The sequence below is a fragment of the Ambystoma mexicanum genome, chromosome 3p, assembly GCF_040938575.1.
Source record: "Ambystoma mexicanum isolate Mex_15411 chromosome 3p, UKY_AmexF1_1, whole genome shotgun sequence".
Taxonomy (NCBI): domain Eukaryota; kingdom Metazoa; phylum Chordata; class Amphibia; order Caudata; family Ambystomatidae; genus Ambystoma; species Ambystoma mexicanum.
The window spans coordinates 111,902,075-111,923,910 of record NC_090925.1 but is presented as its reverse complement, the minus strand read 5'-3'; the positions used below and the strand labels follow the sequence as shown (position 1 = coordinate 111,923,910).

The following is a 21,836-nucleotide window of genomic DNA, read 5'->3' as shown; positions in this document are numbered from 1 at the left end:
ACATAATGAGGTCCAAAGTTTATGTTTAAAGGAAATAACTATTTACTATAAGCAGTAGCGTCAGCATATTTTAAAACCAAATATTTATTTGCCAACATATATATATATGTATACAGATAGTCTAAACAGTTTTCGTAAGCCCCCACACAGTTAAAAAGATGGCTGCAGTGCGAGAGCACTTTCATTGAGCCCTGCAAAAACTCACCTAGAAACCCTGCTCTCCGGCCGACTTTCCACTTTGTGGATCCAGGTTCCGAGGGAGAAGGATTTGTGATATTAGCGATCACTCAGAGAAGGAAGGTGACCTGGTGGCAACTGAGTGGCGACACGTGGTGGTCCCGAGACTGGAGCCGAGCACCGCAGCATCACCCAGAGCGGTAAGGGAGTCTGTGGATGTCTATGAGTCGTGAGGTCGAGACAGCTACTTACCCCAATGCATCAGAATGCAGCGACGACCTATGACAAAATTCGTTCTAGCTGGACACATAATGAGAGGTTTTGTCAGCTGCCTTGTACCTGTTATTCCATGTACGAGACCCCCGAAACATTTGGATGCTCCTTGGGTCTCGTCAATTCACACGCGCGCACACGGTGATGGGAGAGCCCTGTGTGGCCTGAGGTCCCTCGTTTGAGCGGGTATGTTGGTGGCCCGACATCCAGAGACGTGCACCTAACTGCAGGGTATGGAGCCCAGCTGCAGAGGCGCGGGCAACAGTTCCTCCTCTACTTCTCCTGCGGACGGTGAGCCTTACACGGCTGAAGTCGCCACACAGCAGCCTCCAACTAGATGAAGACAGTGACATAGTGCGTACCGTTGCTGTGAGTGCGGATGAATGCTGGGGCTGGTGATAGCATGCTGCTGTGTTGGCTCCTCTTCATGTGAAATGGGTGCTAGAGGCATACTCTGCTATTGGACTGTTGTGGGTGGCGTACATAGCCACTGTCCGTCGACCCTTTTGTCGCTCTGTCTTCCTGCTACCTTGATGGCCTACAAGTGGTTACTGGGGTCGTCCAGACAGGGCCAACCCACACAAAATCAGGCCAGAAGGCTAAGGGTACACCCTTCTGGCAAAAATCCATGCCATACATGACTACTCAGTGGAGTGGTGTCACTGGGCTGTGGCATTGCGCCCCCGCTGTTAAACTCTAGCTGATTAATAATTGGCCGTTCAGATTTGCTAAACTTGACTGTTAACAGCGTGCTGTGAGGAGACTTGCGTCCATACTTCTCTGCCCGGCCAAACGCTCTGCCATCTTACACAATGCCGAAGGATAAACCTAATAAACAGAGCAAGATTAAAACATATACTACCCCAGCACCACAGAGACCTAAGGATGGAGGGGACGGTCAAGATGCCCACGCCAACTCTATTCAACTCTCGGATGTGATGGCTGCAATTACTGATTTGAGAATTGCCTTGGAATCCAAGATAGACGCAGTCGGTATCGACGTAAACATTCTATGACAGGTCCATCCCAACATCTCTAGGATGGGCAAGGCAGAGCAAAAAATATCTACTGCGCAAGATGCCATTTCCAGGATGTAAGGACAAATCTCTGTCCTACAAGGAAAGACCAAAATTCTCAAAACAAGAGGGGAGGCTGCTGAGGGAAGGTCAAGGCGGAATAACATCCTTATAGTAAGAGTTCCTGAAAAGGAAGAGGGACAGTGTGTTGAGCTCTTCCTGCAGAAATGGTTCCAGTCCATAGTGGGGCCCACGGGGCTTTCTAATTTTTTCTCAATTGAATGAGCACACAGGGTCCCAGACTGGGCACCCCCCTCCAAGTGCTCCGCAGTGAATTATTGTGGCCAGACCCCTTAACTACAAGGATCATTACTTCATTCTGCAGGCGGCACAGAGGAGGGGTACCTTGGCGATTGAGGGCTCAAGGGTGGGGTTTTCCCAGACATCACAAAGGCAGTTCAAAAAGCTAGGCTATCCTTCTACTCTGTGAGAAAAAACTTCAAACGAAAGTACGCCCTCTTTTTCCGGCCACTCTGAAAATCTACCAGGAGGAGAGGATCCTCTTTTTTAATGACCCTTAACAAGCATGAGACTGGTCTGACCTTCTAAATGACAATCATCCATCCAACGGTCAACGGGCAAACCTCAGGTCTGGGATCTGGAACAAATTACGCCAGACACCACCCGCCCTCTCGCAGAACGGTGCCCACTGAGACAACGGGGATGCACCACCAGGCCACAGAGAAGCAACCTGAAAGTTATCACACATAATATCTAACCGGGTTTGTTAGGATGTGGGGGGATCTCTTACTACTTGTGCGTCACGCTGTGTATCTATTGTCCATTCCCTTTTGAACAACACTCTGCCATACACACTGGGCTAGCGTTACCCCCATAGCTTGTTGCTTCCTTTGTTAATTCAGTTCGGCAACAGTGTTACGCTCACCTGATTCCCACGGGGGCGTCGATCTGGACTGGCCCGCTGTTGCTTCCACCAGAGTAACACGTAGAGCCGAGATGACAGACTGGACAGACCCACTTAGCTTCGTTTGTTGGACTCGTATGAATATCTTTCTGCAATGGAGAAAGGGAATTAACCTCCCGTAATCTGAGCGTTAACCCGCCTTCCCACTCCCCTTGTCTGCCCACAGAACACTCCTGAAGTTCCCTCTTAATCTCACATGAAGATTTGGAAAGATGAGCTCTCCATCCTGCGTCGAGCGCAGGGGCGCGTAGATGACCAGTTACTTCACTGGCGTGGAAGAATTGGTGAGTTCCAGTATTGACTCTAAGTCCAATTGTTCGTAAGAGTTCAAAAGTCTGATCTTCACTCTGCCAGATTCCTTGCAGGTTGCGGATTTAAACCACCAGAAGAGTTCCAAGTGGCAATTGGTAAGATCCTGGTAAGTCTATTGTGGTTCCCCCCTTTGGGGCCGGGGTGCGGCAGTGATGCAGAATTGACTATGCCGACCCGAGATGAGGTGAGTACCCCCCTGTGGTAAATCAGGTAAGTCTTTGGGGGTGGTTTGTATTGCCCTTGCTCACCTATCTGTTCTTGTCTCCCCCAGGTGTTGAAGAATGGCCTGGAGATGCTGGATTCGCGATGGAGTAAAGGAATGCAGCCCCGGTTGGTGAGTTCAGCGCGGCTCTGGGAGGTGCGTGGAAATGCACCTGAGAAGGCTGCTCTCTTCCAGATCGACGATGTGCTGGATCAAGGATTCAGGTAAGGGTTTTGTTCTGACCTCTTCTCCTTCTCCTTTTCTTGTTCCAGGTCTTCCAGGCCTGAAGCGGGCGTGGCTGAAGACTGGAGCTGCTGAAGACACGGTGAGCGTTACGCTGCAGCAAGCAGAATAACGCGAAGCACGTGTGGCTGTCCGGGTGTGGCTTAAATAGCCTTGGAAGAAGTCCCAGGTAAGTATTCTTCCACAGGCCCACCCGAGAGGAAAGGAGTCCCTGAGGTAAAGTAGTCCCTTTAAGCCTCATTTGGCTTGTGGCTTCGTGCAGCATGGTCTGCATCAGGTAGGTAAGCAGCATGGTCTGCAACAGGTAAGATTTCTGTAATGAGCCTGGCGCCCATGGCGCCAGGACTGACTTTATTCTTATGAGCCTGGCGCCATAGGCGCCAGGACTGTAGCCAAAGAGCCCCTAACTGGGGTTTTTGGGCATGCTTCAAGTGGCAGGATGCCTGCTTCCGGGGTTGCTGGGCCTGGTCTGGCTTTCCGGGGGCAGGCATCGTGACAAACAGGTACTCCAAGTTATTCAGGCAGTATAGGGTGGGGGAGTTGGGAAGTTAGGAAGTTAGGATGTTTTTTAAAGGTACGAAGTGAGTCAGTGTTCTTTTATATGTTTATCAATATGCACGTATTGTTTCACAGGATGCTGTAGCCACAAGCCGCACAAAAACCACACACTTCCAATCACCGTGACTGAAAAGACAGCTCATGGTCCTACCTGCCTCTCATGAAATGCCAATATCCTATGTGACAAAATAAAGCATTCCACAATACTACAGTATATCAACAGACACAAACTCAATGGGGGTCATTACGACCCAGGCGGTAAGTACGCCAACTTTACCACCATGGTGTAAACTACGTTTACACCATGGTGGATGGCGGATTTACCGCCCCATTCCAAGGTGAGTGGGGCGGTAAATCCCCATTTCCCATTTTACCCTTCCCCATTCCCATTTTTGCCCCATAGGGCATAATGGGAGTGGGGAAGGCGCTAATTACGCCACCGTAAATTACGGTGGCATAATTAGCACCAAGGCGGATTAGCGCCATGGATTTTAACGGCTGCTAAAAGCAGCCGTTAAAATCGGAATCAGGCGTTAAGGGTTAACGACGGCGTTAACCCTTAACGCCTGAGTTGTAATGAGGCCCAATGTCATGTTCCTACAAGAATCACACCTCATGGGCAATACTTGCAATTTCTTTAATAAATCTAACTACCACGTGGCATTCCATGCTAGATACGTGCAGGATTTGTGAGGGAGGTTGACCCTCTTTCGGAAATCCACTCCTATACAAATTGGGAGTGTAGTGACGGATCCCAATGGCAGATTTGTCCTAGTCACCGGGATGCTACAGGGGCATCAAATGGGGTTTCTCAATATATATGCACCTCGCACCTTGGGCGTTCACACCTACTACACAAAGTTCATACAATGATGTCCAGACATGGTGGGGACCTATGGATTATAGGGGGCGACTTCAACAATGTTGTGAATTTGGAATGGGCTAGGCCTCAAGCCCATCAGGGTCAGATAATTTCCCTATTCCAAGCTCTCGCAATTTGTAGATGCCACAGGAATTGAAGACATCAGGACAGCATTACACCCCCAACTAAGATGGTTGTCATTTCACTCCTGTGCACATATGTCCATGTCCAGGTTGGATTACTTCTTTATTCCCAATGAACAAATGCACCTTTTTAAGAGATCGCTTTTCTGCCTCGTGGTGTATCGGACCATTCCCCGTTACTAACGTTGTGCTAAACACAGCGACATCAATCGTATTACCTCGCCTCCCCCATGGTGATGGATAGCCTTGTTATTAAGAAAGAAGAGTTCTTCAATGTAAACACTGGATCAGTCACTGACCCGAGGACCATGTGGGAAGGGTATAAGGCAGTTCTTTGGGGGAAAGCCATTTCCGTCCTAAGCGCTAGGGAGCAAAAGCCTCTCACGGATATTGCCCTACTGGAAAGTGGCATAAGGAGATTGATGGATGAATTTATCTCAGATCAATCGCAACACACATGCAGACTCATCTTAAAAACTCAGCCGAGGTACCACAATCGTGCCACAGACACAGCCAGGAGCGCCTATCACGAATACAGAAGCAGGCTCTATAACATGAGAGATAAAGCAGGCAAACTACTTAACTGGCTAGAGAGGCAGGATGAACCATTACACGTTATTCAGGAAATAACTACACACAATGGGGACAGGGCAACTGAAGTCGCATCAATTGCAATTGGTTTTGCAAATTACTATGAGCGGCTCTACGAAACTGACCTCGACATTTTACAACTCAATCCCATTGATGTCCTTGTGGACATTCCTCTCAAGCGAATCCCCCTCTGCAGAGCAAGGTTCTGGAGGCTGATATCACAGAAAATGAAGTTCAAGAGGCAATTACCAGTCTGCAGCCTGTTAAATCTCCACATCCAAATAGTTTCCTGGTAGAAATTTGGAAGAAACTGGGCAAGACAATCTTTAAGAAAAATGCTTGAAATGTTTTGCGCCAGTCAAGATGATGGGGAACTACCCGCAGACCTTAGGCAGGTGACCATCATAGTAATTTCCAAAAAGAACAAACCCAGCACGGACTGCACCTCTTATCGGCTGATCTTCTTGATAAATGGTGAGGCCACAATACTGGTAAAAATATTGGCTAATAGGTTATTGAATGTCATACCTGAACTCATCCACCCCGACCAATGCGGTTTCCTTCCCAATAGGACTACTAAAATGAACATCTGCAGGCTTCTCTTGCCCATCAACAAAGCCTGCCTCATTGACAGTCCATTGGCAATACTTTCCATTGATTTTGAAAAGGCGTTTGATTCCATCTATTTGCACTTTCTTTAGGCTGTAATGCATAAAATGAGTTTTGGTGACAATTGATGAAATGGGTAAAATTGTGCCCATTTACGCCACCTCTGACTTTATATGCGGGTTGCTCGGATCCCCATGGATTCATTCATTAGATATTGACATTTGTGAAGCCCAATAATAGCGTTTGAGATCTGGGAGATCTACCAACGGCATCAGTGAAGGTTTTTGGGATTACCTCTCCCCTGTTTCCCCTTGCAAGGGGTACACAACAGGGTACCCAACAGGACTGCTCTTTGTCCCCGCTGTTGCTCACTCTTGCCATTGAATCATTAGCAATCTGGCTAAGAATTGACCTTGCTTGGGAGGGATTCCATTGGCCCATGGCTTTACGCAGATCTGTTGCTTTTTCTTAATAAACCTTGGGTCTCGGTCCCCCGTGTGACGGATAGCTTCCTGATGTTCAGCAGGTACAATGGCCTACAGGTGAACAGGCACAATCAACTCTCTTTCCATTACAGAGGGATGCACAGGCTGTACCACCCACGTATCACGTGCCTAAGGACTCCTTATTGACCAATCTGGCACCAATCACCAAAAGATTCCAAGCAGACGTTGCTTTCTGGAAGACTCATCCCCTGGCTAACTTGGGGCACACAGCAGTATTTAAAATGTTGATGCTCCCCCGACACCTGTATGCCATTCAAAACACTCTGGTGGGAATACCTGCTGAGGAGTTCCAGAAGATCAACCACATTATTTGGTGTTGGATTTGGCAAGATTCACAGCCGAGAATCGCTCTTGCACATTGTTTACTTCTGTGTGGGAGGTTGGCATCGGGCTCCCAGATCTCAATCGCATATAAAGTCAGTGGTGGCGTGGATGGGCACAATTTTCCCCCCACCCCCGATGTGCTCTATGGAGACAGACGCTTGGGGGGAACCTGCCAAACAGTGAAGGCTGCCACTACCTTCAATTCAAACATGCATTGTTGTCTCAATTCCCTGATAATCTAGGCTTGCTGTCAGTGCTCCAGATAAGATTTTGAAGTGGGAGTATTCTACTCCCTATTTTTTTAAGTTGGGAGTAAAATGAACTTTTAGGGAGTAAAAATGTAAGTCCAATTCCCAATGGGAGGATTTTATAAGCGAGTAAAAATGTTTTAACTGGAAAATGGAAATGTTTTTGTAACAATTATTCCTTTGCACCTAGTTATTCATACAAATTTAAAAAAATATATGTTTACTTCTTCCAATGATGCAGTAATAATAGTAGTTTCTTCGTGTGGAAATATGTGTACTACTGGTCCAAACATATCCAAGGAGCTGTATGGGGAAAGCAGGAGCAGAAGGTCCTGCATGTCTGTTTTGTATTTTTCGTTGGGTGTATTTTTACTCCTCATTTTTATTTTTGGGGAGTATTTGCCTTTTTTTAGGCACTAACAGTGGCCAATACACCACTTAACTGTAGGGCTGCTTGCCGTGTCAAAACTGCTGGAGGCCAACGTGAATGAAGGGCTTATTACTAACAAATTGATCTCAAGACTGTATCAACCCTTCCACTCGTGTACCTCTAACCCTTTACATAACCTTAAAGCTCAGTGGGAGATGGACGTGCGGTGCCTGGAATCGGGGGAATGTCAAGAAGCATTAATGTTTCCCAGAACGATGGCCATATTGGCAAGGCTTCAATTGATCCAATTCAAAATGTTCCATTGAATTTACTACGCTATTGACCTCTTCCTGAAATGGGGGTGTACTCCGGTTAATATTTGCTTGAAATGTAGGCGGGAAGTGGGTTCCTTTTACCATCTCTTCTTTCAATGTCCGAAAATTCAAAGTTACTAGCATAGGATAGCGAACTGTCTGTCGGCGGTCTGTGGCCATGACATAGATCTAGACCCTAAATTATTCCTACTCGGGGTGGGATCGATCGAGGCCTTGTCCAAAGCACAGGGTACCCTTCCATCGTTGGCCCTACTAATAGCAAAAAGGAACATTGCTTTGAGATGGGGTTTTGGTGATCTCCACTGAATATCCATCTGGAAAAGGGACATGGATGACTGCATGCCAATGGAAGAAAGTATATACAGGTCATGTGGCGGCCCCCATATGTTTGTGGCAATATGGAGCAAATGGGAAGAAAGTGGTTAATACCCAAGAATGGTTCTATCTCTATACTTTTTCTATATAGAACGCTGTGCACAGGGTTTGTTATATTGATGAATTACAAGAACGCAGTGACTTTACTCGCACCCTCCTTATTGTTTTCTTGTTCTATTTTGTATGTTTAAAACTAATAAACTGTGTCATAAAAAAAGGGAGGAAGTGAACAATGACACACTTAGAGAAAGAACGGAAGGGCAACTACTTCTCCGCCTGTGTACAGTGCCTTTCAAACAGTGCCTTGGTTGAAATCCCTGGTTTCCTGAGTAAAGTGATTAATCGATGGGAAATTTCCAGTCTGATACTTTTCACACAAGGTTGTACCAGAGTTTTACAATGCGGTATGTGACGAATCCAGGGAATTCTTCTCCTCTCCACTAAGGGAAGTCACCCCATTTGGGGATAGGGAGCTGAGCCTGCTGAGCTTGACACCCCCTGTTGGACATGGCAATTGAGATCCCACAGCAGGTAACACCCCTTAGAGGACAGTAAATCCCCAGTAAGGGATATTTGTTATCCTCTCTTGTCTCATGATCCTAATATCTTTGTTGGCTATATAGGAGTTAAATTGTGTGATAAATTGAAATAACCTGTGCAAATAGTTGGTATGGTACCAACTTTCTGACCCTCTGTATTCACCATCTCCGCCGAGAGTGGAAGAACGGTGGATATTTCCACCCCCCAGGCACTGGGAAAAAAGGCCAATCAAATGAGGGAAGGGGAGAAACCCACAGAGCAGCAAAGGGTGAGCGACCTCCTCCTGGGATGTGTGGCAGGAAGGAGGGCGCATATGCCAGGCGTGGTGTAACCAGCCATAGCCGAGCCCGCCAAACGTTCACTGTCCTTGCTGGCACACAAACCGGAAGCACTCAGCCCAGGAGAGTGTCGAGAGGTGGAAGCTGCCGGAGAGGCGGGGTACTGGCACACTGAGGAGCCGACACCAAAGTCCCACTGGAAACCAGCAGGCAAGCTCCACCCATAGCGAATCAGAGGAAGCAGTACAGCGTCAGCTGAACTCATCTACTCTCCCATGGAGCAATGCCTGGAGACCAGATGAATGCAGTTAGGCTTCAGTGATCCGGGAGGACGGTGTTGACACCCAGCAAGACGCCAACACGGAGTGAGAGAAGTGAGACCCCAAAGTTGGGTAAGTGAAACCAGGCCCCAAGGTGGAATGAGAGAAGTGAGACCCCAAGGAGGAGCAAGAGACGTGAGACACCAAGGCGGGGTGAGAGAAACCAGACCCCAAGGCGCAGTGAGATAAGCCAGACCCCAAGGCAGGGTAAGAGGAGCGAGGCCACGAGGCAGGGTGAGAGAAACCAGACCCCAAGGTGGGGTGAGAGGAACAATACCCTACGGGGTGGAAATCATGAGGAACTGCCCAGGTGGAGAGAAAACCCAGAGTTTTACTAGTGGGGAAATTAAGGAGACAACTCAGAGGGGGGAAAGTGGGGAGGAGACATGACCCTTGATAGAACACTTGCATGAATTGTGCCAAGGAAAGACTGAAGAGACACTCATTGTATTGGACTAGACTATGCGTTGGGGCGAGGAGCCCAATTGTTAAGGACACACCAGGATGGGGTAAGAAACTAACCACCATTCTTTCATTTGGGCGAGGCCCTAAAATGTACATTTGTTGTGTTTTTAAAATTTCTTTTGCAGTGCTAGTGGTAGGGACAAAACTCAGGTTAGCATAGGATTTCCGTACAGATGACTTTCTATTGTTTATATATCCCAGCATCCTGACGAGCACCCTTTTATTTTGTTGAGAGTAGGGCTTAGAGTCCCAGATTTAGGGAAATATTAGGCCTTTTTAATAGAATACAAATATCTGAAAACATACCTCATGGAGAGGGCGTTCACTCCTCTCCATGGCCTGAATAGGTGGCCCTCTCTCCACCGGACTTTCTACTTGGCAGGGAATGCAAGCCCTCACGAATTCATCTACCCTGCTCCCCAGGTCCGGGAACCATACTTTTAACCGGAGGCGTGCTTTCGTCTTTGCCTTCCCCTGGTGCCCTTTGTGGGCGAGCTGCAGCACTTTGCTCACCAGTGCACGTGGGATAACTATTTGGTGCCCCCTCAGCAGTAGACCGTCTTCTGCTACCGACAGCTCGTGGCATGCCCTCCAGAGAGCCTGCAGGTCCTTTTGTGCGCCGACGTCCCTTCTGGCATTGTTCATGAGCACTTCGCACCATTCCCCACTGGCCACAGCCTCCTTGATTCTCAGGAATACCTTGTCTGCGTTTGATTCGTCCGCAATCTCGTGGCGCGCCAGGGCGACGGGTAGCGCCGATTCCACCACCAGGTGCACTGCTTCCACACAATCCGCCACCTCTGCCGAGTCCCTGGGCCGCCCAGCTCCCGGGTGTCGGGACAGATAGTCCGCTGGGTTGTGCGTGCCAGGACGATACAGCAGCTTGACCCCGTACTCCATGAGCGAGAGCATCCATCTCTCGATGCGAGGCGGCGGCTTGGACGATGCCCCGCACATGATCGGGATCAGGGGCTTGTGATCCATCACAACAACTACAGGCTTCCCTAGAATGTAAATCCGAAAATGCTTGCAGCCCCATAAGATAGCCAAGGGCTCACGCTCAATTTGAGAATAACGCTTCTCAGTCTTGGTGAGAGCTTTGCTGGCGTAAGCAATGGGCCGCATGGTCCCCTGAGGGCTGGCGTCTACCACGATCTCCGACTCCCGGTCCGGATTGAAGTAGGCCATGGTCTCTTGCCCCGACAGGGCATTCTTGATGGCAGTGAACGCCCTCTGTTCCTTCCCGGTCCAGGTCCAGGCCACATTAGTTCTAGTCAGCACCCGCAAGGGTTCCGACAGGGAGGCCAAATCGCGAATAAATCAGCCACAGTAATTGACCATCCCCAGGAAGCTCCTGATTTCCGCGGGCGACCCCGGCGGGGCGGCCTCTTGGATGTCCTTCACCTTCTCCGGATCCGGGGAGATGCCCCCGGCGTGGAACACGAACCCGAAGAATTCCAGCCGGTCTTTCAAAAATTCTCATTTTTATTTGTGTAGGTTCAGTCCTAGGCTGCGGAGTCTTTCCAGGGTGTTCTCCAGGCGCTTCAGGTGCTCCGCTTCCGATCTTGCGAACACCACGATGGGGTCTGACATGTTGATTACCCCTTTGAGCCCCGACAGGGCCCCCCTGATGGCATTCTGGAAAACTTCTGCTGCCGACAAGACCCCGTGAAAGGGGCCCCTGAGGGACCCTCGGATGTGGAAACAAGGCACAGTCACTACACTCGAATAGATATGCCAGACACAAGGTTCCGTTCCCAAAATCTGGGGTTTATTGCAATACAAAGAAGTCCCAGTTGGCCAAATGTTCCCACGCCCCACGACGTGTGTCTAACAGACTTCGGGGGACGCAAGAGAGGGTGAAACGTACATCAGTTACATATATACAATCGAGCACCTTACAATCAGCAATGACACAGTATGACACATTTGATGCCGCCCTCAATTCATTTCCCTTTGAATTAGAGGTGATGATTGACCAGTATGACAAATATGACAACTTAGACCACCATATTTAGTAACGGTTTGCAATCTTCAATTTTACAGACACCATTCTTTATTTGCGAGAACACAGCGTTTCTGTTTTTCATGGGCAAGCTACGCATAGGAGACTGGCACATACCAGACCTCACTATCTCTTAGTTTCGATTCTCGCTCTAGTGGTCAGCCCGCTCTCCGGGGCCTCACTGGGCTCAGAAAGGGAGGCCGTAAAGAAGATCATAATTCAACTCTTTAAATGCTAGTTTCGTACATTGCTATTCTTTCAGGAGACTCGATGGCATTCGTGTACTGATTAAATGCCTTGCTCCCTGTCTTCAAGGATATGTGAGGGAGGGAATCAGGCATTTCTGTCTGGCTCTCCAGTGTAATGTTTCAACATGTTTCTTAGCCTTGGACCATTGAAGCGAAATAATATCTACAGCAAAGCAGTTTTACATGAGGCAAAGTGGCAACGTTAGAGAGAGTAGAGAGAGAAAACAAAATGGCGATTCTGTTCATCTTAAAATGGTCTCACTCTAGTTGAACTAGTTGAACTAATAGCTACGTAATAACTGATGAATATATATTCTTAACACTGTAAATGAGGCAGTTGGTCTTCGTCCAACCAATTATCATTCATTTCCGGACCCTCAAGGGGTGTTTGGTTTTTCTGGACTGACACCCGAAGCTGAGCCTCTTAAACTGGTATAGCCCCTCGTGAGTCGTAAAGGTGGTAATGTATCTTGACTCGGGGTGGAGCTCCAGCTGGTGGTAGCCAGACCTCAGGTCCAGTTTAGAAAAGACTCTCGCCCCCTGTAGATCGCCGACAATGTCATCTAGGGTGGGCGTGAGGTGACGTTCCCTTTTGATCGCCATGTTTGGCAACCTCATGTCCACGCAGATGTGGACTGCACCTGGCTGTTTAGACTTTGGGGCCACCACGATCGGAGAGACCCAAGGGGTAGGGCCTTCCACTCTCTCAATAATGTCTAGGTCGACCAGTGTTTGTAACTCCTTCTCCACCTGTGCCCTCAGGTGGAACGGGATGCGGCGATGCTTGAGCGCTGTTGGTCTCACCGTCCCATCGATGTGGAGCAGTATGGGGTCGGCCTTTAGCTTCCCTATCCCTTGGAATAGCATGTTAAAGCGTTGTAGCAGGCGTTCCAGGTCTGTGTGATAGACAGCGAACGTGAAGTGCACAATGTTCAGTGCTTCAGAGGTAGCACTACTTAGGTGGGAGTGCGGGCTCACGCTTGTAACAAAGAATCTCGCTTTTATCTTGCTCTGTCCATGGGACACAGGTGCCACGAACACCCCTTGGATGGGGAGTGGCGTGTCTCCCCCGGAGGCGTATATCCGCGCCTTGGATTCCACCAATTCGGGAGGGCCTGGGAGTGCTTCATAATGTTCAGTCACTAGCACACAGACTGATATCCCCGTATCTATGAGGACCGGGGTGGGAACTTCTCCGATGTTTACCGTGCATGTCGTTTGTCGGCTTCCTCTGGGGCCCGTGGCAATGCTTGAGATAAAGAAGATTTCCTCCTCCTCCTCCTCTTCCTCTGCGATGTTCAGGTCCTGCAGGCCTTGCTCGACAGCTGACACGCCCCTCACCCTCCGGGTATTGCTCCCACCAACTCTCACTGGTCCTCTCGAGGCTGCTGCCGGTGTGGTTGCCCTGCACACCCTCGCGTAATGGCCTGGTGTGCCACACCGGCCGCAGACCCTCGACTTTTCCGGGCACTACCCCACGTGCGGCAGGTCACACCCGCAGTAGGGACACGACTGAGCATTACCAGGCGGTGGAGGGCCATCTCCTCTCTGTGGTGTCCATCTCGCCCTCCCTGGAGCAGAGCGTCCAATGGCAAATGCCTATTCGCCCTTGCCAGAGTGCATGGCTGCATCCATCTTCACCCCCCTGGCCTCCGCCAGCTCGTAAGCTCTCCCTGTGTCCAGGATTTGCTGTAGGGTCAGACCAGGCTCTCTCAGTACTTGCCTCCTTAGCTTCCCGGAACTGCACCCTTGCAGTAGCTGGTTTCAGACCATCTCCTCCTCATTCACCCACCTGCAGGAGCTTGCCAGGTGCCTCAGCCTCGCGCAGAACTGGTCCAGCGACTCCTCTTCTTGCTGCCTTTCCGCACACATGACAAATCTGTCAAAGTCCACATTAGCCATGGGCAGAAAATTATCTCGTAGGGCCTGCTTCATGGCATCATACGTGACCACCGGGATATTGAGAGAGTCATAAATCCTGTGTATCTCGGTGCCTGCGGAGTACACCATGATGGCAATTTTCGCGTTTTCATCCTCCTCCCCAGAGGCCCTGAAAAACATTTCTAGTTTCTTTACCCACAGGAGCCATTTCAGCCCTAATTTGGATGGTGGACCAGTAGTGTCAAATTTGGGCATGGGAGCTAATGTGCTGTGCATCCTGCGTGGGATAGGCGCAGGGGCACCCCCTTCTTCTCCTTCCTCACCCATAATGATGATCAGGCAGAGTACTCACTGATTGTTGGTTCTTGACAGTGGAGTTGGGACCCAGGCACCAGAGGAGATGCTGGTAATCCAAACACTAATGGCTGTACATGGAAAGCCTGGAGATGCCAAGCATGGAAAGTCCTTTGCACCCCTGTTGATCTTCTTGTCGTCCTCCACAGCGATTTCTTTTTTTTTTGAAGCCACAGCCCTGCATTGAGCTAGGGCTGTGGAAGGGTCCAAAAATTAGCTTGTCACGCAATGGGGATCGCAGCCGGCGCACAAGCACCCTCCTGGGCCGCAACCGCTGCGATCCTTGATGAGACAAAATGGCCGCCGGCCATACGTGCGAGTTCGTAACAACACGGAGCAACGATTCCGAATCCGACGCCGTCGGAACGATGATGGAATGCTCCTGAGCCTCCTTGTCGCCAGTGTTGTATGGTGGGGGCTGGCCAGGGCCCCCACCGGCACTCACACGCACGCAAGCATGCACACGCTAGGGACCACACAGGATGCGTGTGTTCTGCTCGGGTCCCTGGCTCCAACTGCCGGGTGACCGTCTTTATTAAAACGGCACATGCGCGAGCCTCGATGCCGCTCGCACATGCGTATTAACTGCGTATACACTATGCAACAATTCCTATGGGGAAATATGCATCTCCCGATTTCCCTGTGGAAATCTCCCTCCCTGGTGCATTTGAATGTTGGCATGTATGCCGAGGCAACACAGGCCTTATGGTGGTGCCACTGGTTGTGAGCGGGCCTGTTTGTCATGCAAACACCCTCTATCTTGTGGTGGGGAATCTTGACTTGCTATAACAAACATGCTGAGGCATAGGCCCCTCGGCGGCAGGCCAACCCTGTCGTTAGGGAAGGCAATGTTTCTTTAACAGAGGGAGGCAGTGCCGTTACCATCATTGGAACGCCGCCGAGGGGCATCTCGCCATTAGCACCCGTGCAGTTCCCTACACGGGTGCTAATGGTGTTCTTAGAAACGCACCTTTTTTAACTGCGCCACGGCTCTGTGGAGCTCTGTGGAGGGCTGCCTGTCAGCGAAGTCCCTTTTCAGTGTTCATGACTGTAACACCATCAACCTGAGCACGCGCTTCCGAGGACACCGGCACTGCTCGGCGCCGAGCCGCAAGATAAAGGCACGTTTTTTTTTTTTTAGATACACACACAAAAAAAACCACCCTTACCACACATGGAGGAGACTAGACGGGTGCTAAGGTGAGAGGGAATGGGGAGCGGTGAAGGGAAGGGGTGCTGGCTTACCAGGCAGCTCAGTGGCCCCTTCCCATGTTGCTAATGGTAGATATTTCCTTTGCACGTTTGGGGAGGTTACAGTGGCAGTGGGGATGATGGAGGGCACTTTCTTTTTATATGTCGGTTTACACAGTGCAGCTGTGCCAATGCATAATGCTCCATCTTCTTGCCCAGACACATTTCCTTTTTGCAGATAATTAAGGCAACTGCACATTCATCTGCTTGCAGCTTGCACTGGGGAGTGACAACACACTCAGCAGAGGTCTAGAAAGAAAGTGTTGGGGCAGCACAGTATCGTCATGCGCAGTCATCAGGTCTATTTTCTCCCCATTTACTGATGGATCCCCCATCCTCAGGCCATAATGTAGGGTAGTTAGGGTTGCCTGGCCTCCCTCGCCCTCCACTGGATGCCAATCTTCTTCCTCCCGCCCCTCTTTCTACTGGTTTAGGTGTGCATCTTCCTCCATCGCTGCATCTGCCTCATGCACCACTTCTTGCTGCCCCTCCTTCTCGTGCCCTTCATCCACCTAGTGTTCCTCCACAACCTAGAGGTCCCTTACCTCCTGATATCTCATCTGCTGCCCCTCATCTGCCTCCTCATGTTCCTCCTCTTCCTGCCCCTACATCTCTGCCTTAGGTTCCATCTCCTGATGACCCTTCTCTTTAGCTAAAGATAACAATCTACCAAAAAGACCCAGTTGTTCCATAACAATTAATGTCAAAAGCAGGTCTTCCTGGAGAGAGGTAATTTTGTCAGCCAGGAAGATATTCTGCGTGTCACTGACAGAAGCCTTGCTTAGCGATGGCCTGACTCCATAAAGCAGGAAGGTAGATGCAAGCAGTGTGTAAAGTTCTGGGTTCCCCACAGATGACCATGACCTCAGGTGAAGTTCCAGTAACTTCTTTTATTAAGTTCCAGTACATAGTGATAATCATTTAAGGTCAGGTACATCTGGGTTCAGGGCAACATACACCTGCATCCTCCCAGGTAGGCTTACATCTCTCAGCTGACACCAAGAGAACCTCAGTCACACATAAACATTCTAATCCTTACCATTCTATTGTCAATCATGACACTGACTCAAGGTTCCATTAGGATGCAGGATAAAACCAAATCCCTACACAGTGAAGCAAAACCATAAAGGAGAGATCCTCATGGAAGAAAAACCCCTGTCCAGAAGGAAGATCATATTGATAAAAAAGCAACAATGTATAATTATTATTAATCACAGATTTTCTCTAACCCTAATCTAGGATTTATTTAAAGTATTAAATGAACTCCGAACCCTGTCCTCGTCATCCTGCCCAGAGACTTCTGTATGTGAACAAAGATGTATATAAATATATTCAGTCAAAAAACATTGCTAAAGGGACGCTATGGTTAAGTGACACTAATAAAAACCTATGAAATTCTGTGAAAAAATGTTAAAGCGACATTATGGTTAAGTTGCACTAATAAAAACCTATGAAATTCAGTGAAATAACTTAGTTAAAGGGACGTTATGGTTACAAGTAAAACCAAAAACCCCCAGAAGTGTGCCAGTTATGGTAAGCTAAGCAACCATTACTCGCACCACCACCGTGCACTGCTAAAACTAACACCCAGGACATGAAAGATGACATCATAACTGTCATTGATGGCATCGCTGATGGCATCACATATGAAATTAATTTTGATGAAAAGTCCCTACAAGGGGCTGTGTTCATATTGTTGGTAGCAAGATGTCAGGGGTGATCGGGAGACCTATCATGAACTACTTAATCTATGAAAGAATGTACTTAACTAAACAAAACATTATATTGGAGTGTTGTTGATAATACAGGAACCCAACAACACATACACCATAGAAGTACAGTATTTTTAATCTGGTAATATTGGCCAGTAAAATAATAAATGCAAACCTATCAGAATATTGACTAATGTTAAACTTGGAATTTATAGCTAGCAATACAAGACTCATGACACACTTGTGTTAGTACAAACAGTACATATGCAGAGCCACAATGTATAGAAATCTGAGGTACATACAGGGAAACTCCAGTAAGGAAGAAAGACACAACATCACCATAAAATGACAATACCATTAGAGTTGATCATCATGTACATAAATGAATTGTGTGTTTAAGGCCTGTTTATTGGCCCATGTATGTGCACCATGAGCTGATATCAAACGCTAAGGAAAGTACTTTAAGAACATATGAGAAGGTTAATGTCTAGATATATAGCACCTTTTCAATTTTTGAAATTCTCAATGTCAGTGAAAGTCTACTAGATATGTCAGTGAACAAAAATAAGGGGCCCAGATATGTGATGTCATCAGTGATGTCATCAATGACATTTGTGATGTCCTCTTTTATGTCCTGGGTGTTAGTTCTTAGCAGTGTATGGTCGTGGTGCGAGTTACGGGTCATGCTATTAGCCTTACCGCAACTAGGTCCGGCGCAATTTATGCCGGATCCTGCATTGCAGTGGGGCGGTAAATCCCCATTCCCATTGGGTGCTTGGGACACAATGGGGGTTTCTTGGCGCTATTAGCACCGACGCAATTAGTGCTGCGCTAATAGCACCAAAAACGGGAACAAAATTGTGATTTTTACCCCAGCAAAAAGCTGGAGGTATCCCACCCAACACCAGATTGGGCGGAGCAGAAAAATGCAGCGGTAATAGTCTTACCGCCACATTTTACCGCTGCGCCCAACTTGTGATGAGACCCATGGTTGCTTAGCTCACCATAACTGGTGAATTTCTGGGGGTTTTCGGTTTTACTTGTAACCATAATGTCTCTTTAACAAAGTTTTTTTCACTCAATTTCATAGGTTTTTATTAGTGCAACTTAACCATAATGGCCATTGAACAATGTTTTTTCACTGAATTTCATAGGATTTTACCAGTGCACCCTAATTTTCTACAACTTCCTAATAACATACTCACCCCAAATATATCAGCATTTTCATCCAATCTAGAAAATTCAAGCAAAAACTGTGCCATTCCCCACCTCCTAGTACATTTCTATCAACTCTCTAAAACTTTTTACACTGTTTTTTGTTCGCCGACGTTCGCAAACGTCTGACGTCACCTCAGACTCTCCGAACAGTGTCATGTGACTGCACGCGCATGGCGTGATGACGTGTTCGCGAACAGGTCTGTGCTTCACGAACAGTTAAAAACAGCATTTTCAGCCGATCTAGGAAGTTTCAAGCAGAACATCTACCCCCGCCCAGCTCCTAGACCTATTCTTACTGGATTTCCATCTGCAATCCAGAATAGAGCACATGATTGGAAGAATATTAGCACAACTGCTAGTTAACTATCAACCATAGCCATCCCGTCCCCCCAGAAGCCACCACCAACACCACCACCACCACCACCTCCACCAGCTGTAGGGCTTGGACAACAGAAAAAGCGCAAGCATGCAGAAAACAATGAAAAGGACCAGGAAGATGAGACAGAAGAAATGCCTACCTCCAGCACCCAGAAAGAATCATGGGTGTGGCAGTTCTTTACCACCTTTGGGGATCTACCGAAGGCTAAGGCTACTAAGGTAAAATGCACTGAGTACACAGTCACGGACAACCTAGACAGTACTCCTATGGCACCACCTCCATTCGCGGCTTACCAAATCCAATCACTGGGATGCTCTGAGAAAGGCTGATCCTTTCTCAAGAAGTATTAGGCTGTCTTCCTCTACCTCATCTTCCTCAACCAATACTGCCACAACACAGTCTACAACTGTGGGGCACAATATCCCACCAGCTACCTTGCAAGCCATAAAAGAGGTTGTTGATCTATATCTTTCCAGGACAACAGTACTCTGTATATAATGCAACACACCACTGTGCAGGGGGGAACCGTTTCAAAGTGCTTTTGAGGCTGTAATCAAGGAGCATGAGAAACACTGCCCCCTACCTTACATTTAACGCACGCCCAACATCTTCCCCTGCCCCTCCATATTTGTGGTCGGTGCTACTTCCCCCCCATTCCCCTCTTCCACCTTACTTCCTGGCCTCTCCTGCAAAAAAAGAAAGAAAATACAAAATCAAAAAACACCAAAAAAAGATTCCTTCAGGAACCACCTTTCACAATTAAAAAATAGAACTCCATCTACTCCATCTACTTTACATTTTTCAGTAAAGTAGTTAGACTCAATAAGATTGTCCAACATTTCCATTAGCATTTTGTACTAGGCTAATGGAAATAATGGACAATTGTACACTAGACAAAAAAAAAAGGACAGAAACAATTTTCTGTCCCAAATTCCTTTTTCTAGTATACAATAAGGACCATACTCCATAGACTTTCATGATTATCCGCGGTCTCTGCCGCCCCCTTTCCAGGACATGCATCATTGAAAGACCCGGATGGCACATGCACACCATCGCACAGGACAGCCCTTCTACCCTTTTTACTTTTATTTTTTTAACACTCCCTCATTGCCTGCTTTTGAACAATCACACATCCATCCACCAATCACTTCCAAAAACTCTACATATAACCCTATCAACAGCTTCCACACACCAACAGCCACTTCATAATGTTCTACAAATCTTTTGCATCTGCATTTCCCTTACTTATACAAAATAATTGTACACAGTGCTGCTATAAATGCACATATGCATTCTGCAGTAACAGAAGTGCATGAATGGAAGTGGGAGTAAGGATGGGCAAGTGCTGATGGGAGCCCAGGATGGAAGTGCCAGGGGATACCAAGGTGGAAGGACACTGGCTAACTGCTGGGGTGGAGGAGTCCCAATGGTGGAGTGCACAGCCGCCAGACAGTAGACCCGCAAGGGCAGTGATGAAGGGGGAAGATACTGGTGTCTACTACATATAGGGCCTGTAACCTATGAGGTTTATGAGGGACCAGGCCACCAGTCTCCGTGTCAGTGCTATGAGTTATCACGGAGGGGATAGAGGCAAGGACGAAGAGAAAAGCAGAGTTTTCAGAGGTTTCCGAAACTTAAGGAATTCCGGCTGAACTCTCAGAGAGGCGCAGGGTAGCTGTTCCAAAGAGAGGCACCAGCTGAAGAGGAGAAGCATTTGACAAGCAGAGAATTGGATTTAGAGGGGTATTTAGGGAACATTGGCGATAGCGTGAGATAGCGTGGTCCCAGGCTCCAGAAAGCCTTGTTGATGATACAGAGGATCTTGATTTTCATTCATGCAGCCACCAGGAGCCAATGTAGAAATGGTAGAGCTGCAGAGATATGATACTTGGGCTTGAGGCCAAGGATAAGTCTTCCAGCCCTATTCTGGATTAGCTGAAGGGGGCATAGAGAACAAAGGGGGAGGTTGATAAAAAAAAACTGTTGCAGTAATCCAGTCTAGACAGGACCAGGGCTCTAGAGATGTTGAGCTTCTGGGGGAAGGTGAGGAAAGGAAGAATGCCTGTAAGGATCTGAAGGTAAAAGTGGGCCTTCTTGACAAGGTTGAACGTTTAAGGAGTGAAGGAGAGAGAGAGGAGTCAAAGGTGACCCTGAGGTTTTTGGCTGCACAGGATGGTGATGGTAGAGGGCCCAAGGAGGGCGACCAGAAGATAGGAGGGAAACGGTGCACAGGTGTCCCAATAAGAAGCATCTCCATTTTACTGTCATTGAGACCGAGATTGTTAGCCTCACGCAATGCCTGGATGGCGGTTAGACAATCAGGGAAAAAGACAGGGAGGAGATGCTTCGAGGAAAGCTGTGTCATCAGCATAACACTGGAAATGAGGAGAGAAAATGGAAATCTGGTGAGTCAGAGTAACCAGATACATATTGAAGAGCCACAGCGATAGGATATAACCCTGGAGGACGCAATGCCACATATACTTCAATTACAGGTGTGTACAATACACTTTCAAATAACAAGAATCACCCAGAACCGCCTGCCATCCAAATGATATCCACGGATAATAGAATTGACTGTGAACTCAGCGGCACCTGCGAACCCTTTTTCACCTATACAAACAGCTCCATATCAACTCTATTCCATTCCACCTCCCTTTCCAGGCCCTCTTTCAGCCACCAAATAACCCCAAATGTGTTTACAGACTTTTTGCTCACCGTGCTATCCGCGATCTGCGGTGGGTGTCTGTGGATCCAACATGGTGACCATTTCAAAATATCTAACGAAGCTCATGTTTTCCACCATCCAATCAATGGGCGTGTTCGATGTGCGCAGACATCACTCCAGTCTCTAATTGGTGCAGAAACGTCTGCAGACCTCGAATCAGGAAATGAGTCCGTGGACCGGACCCAGATGTCACTAATTTTACCTACTTTTTGGACATTTTAAAAAAAAAATACTGGATGGATTTACACCAAATTTACAAAAGCACGCTTTCGGGACCAAGCCGCCCCTCCTTGCGCAGAAGATTTGGTGAAAATCCGTCCAGTGGTTT

General features: G+C 48.0%; 1 protein-coding gene across 1 annotated transcript in view; it reads right to left on the bottom strand.

The window, feature by feature from the left end:
• The window catches only part of LOC138580136 (E3 ubiquitin-protein ligase TRIM11-like), a 188,886-nt gene that overhangs the window by 94,644 nt on the left and 72,406 nt on the right, over nt 1–21,836 (bottom strand). The gene's annotated exons all lie outside the window — the stretch shown is intronic.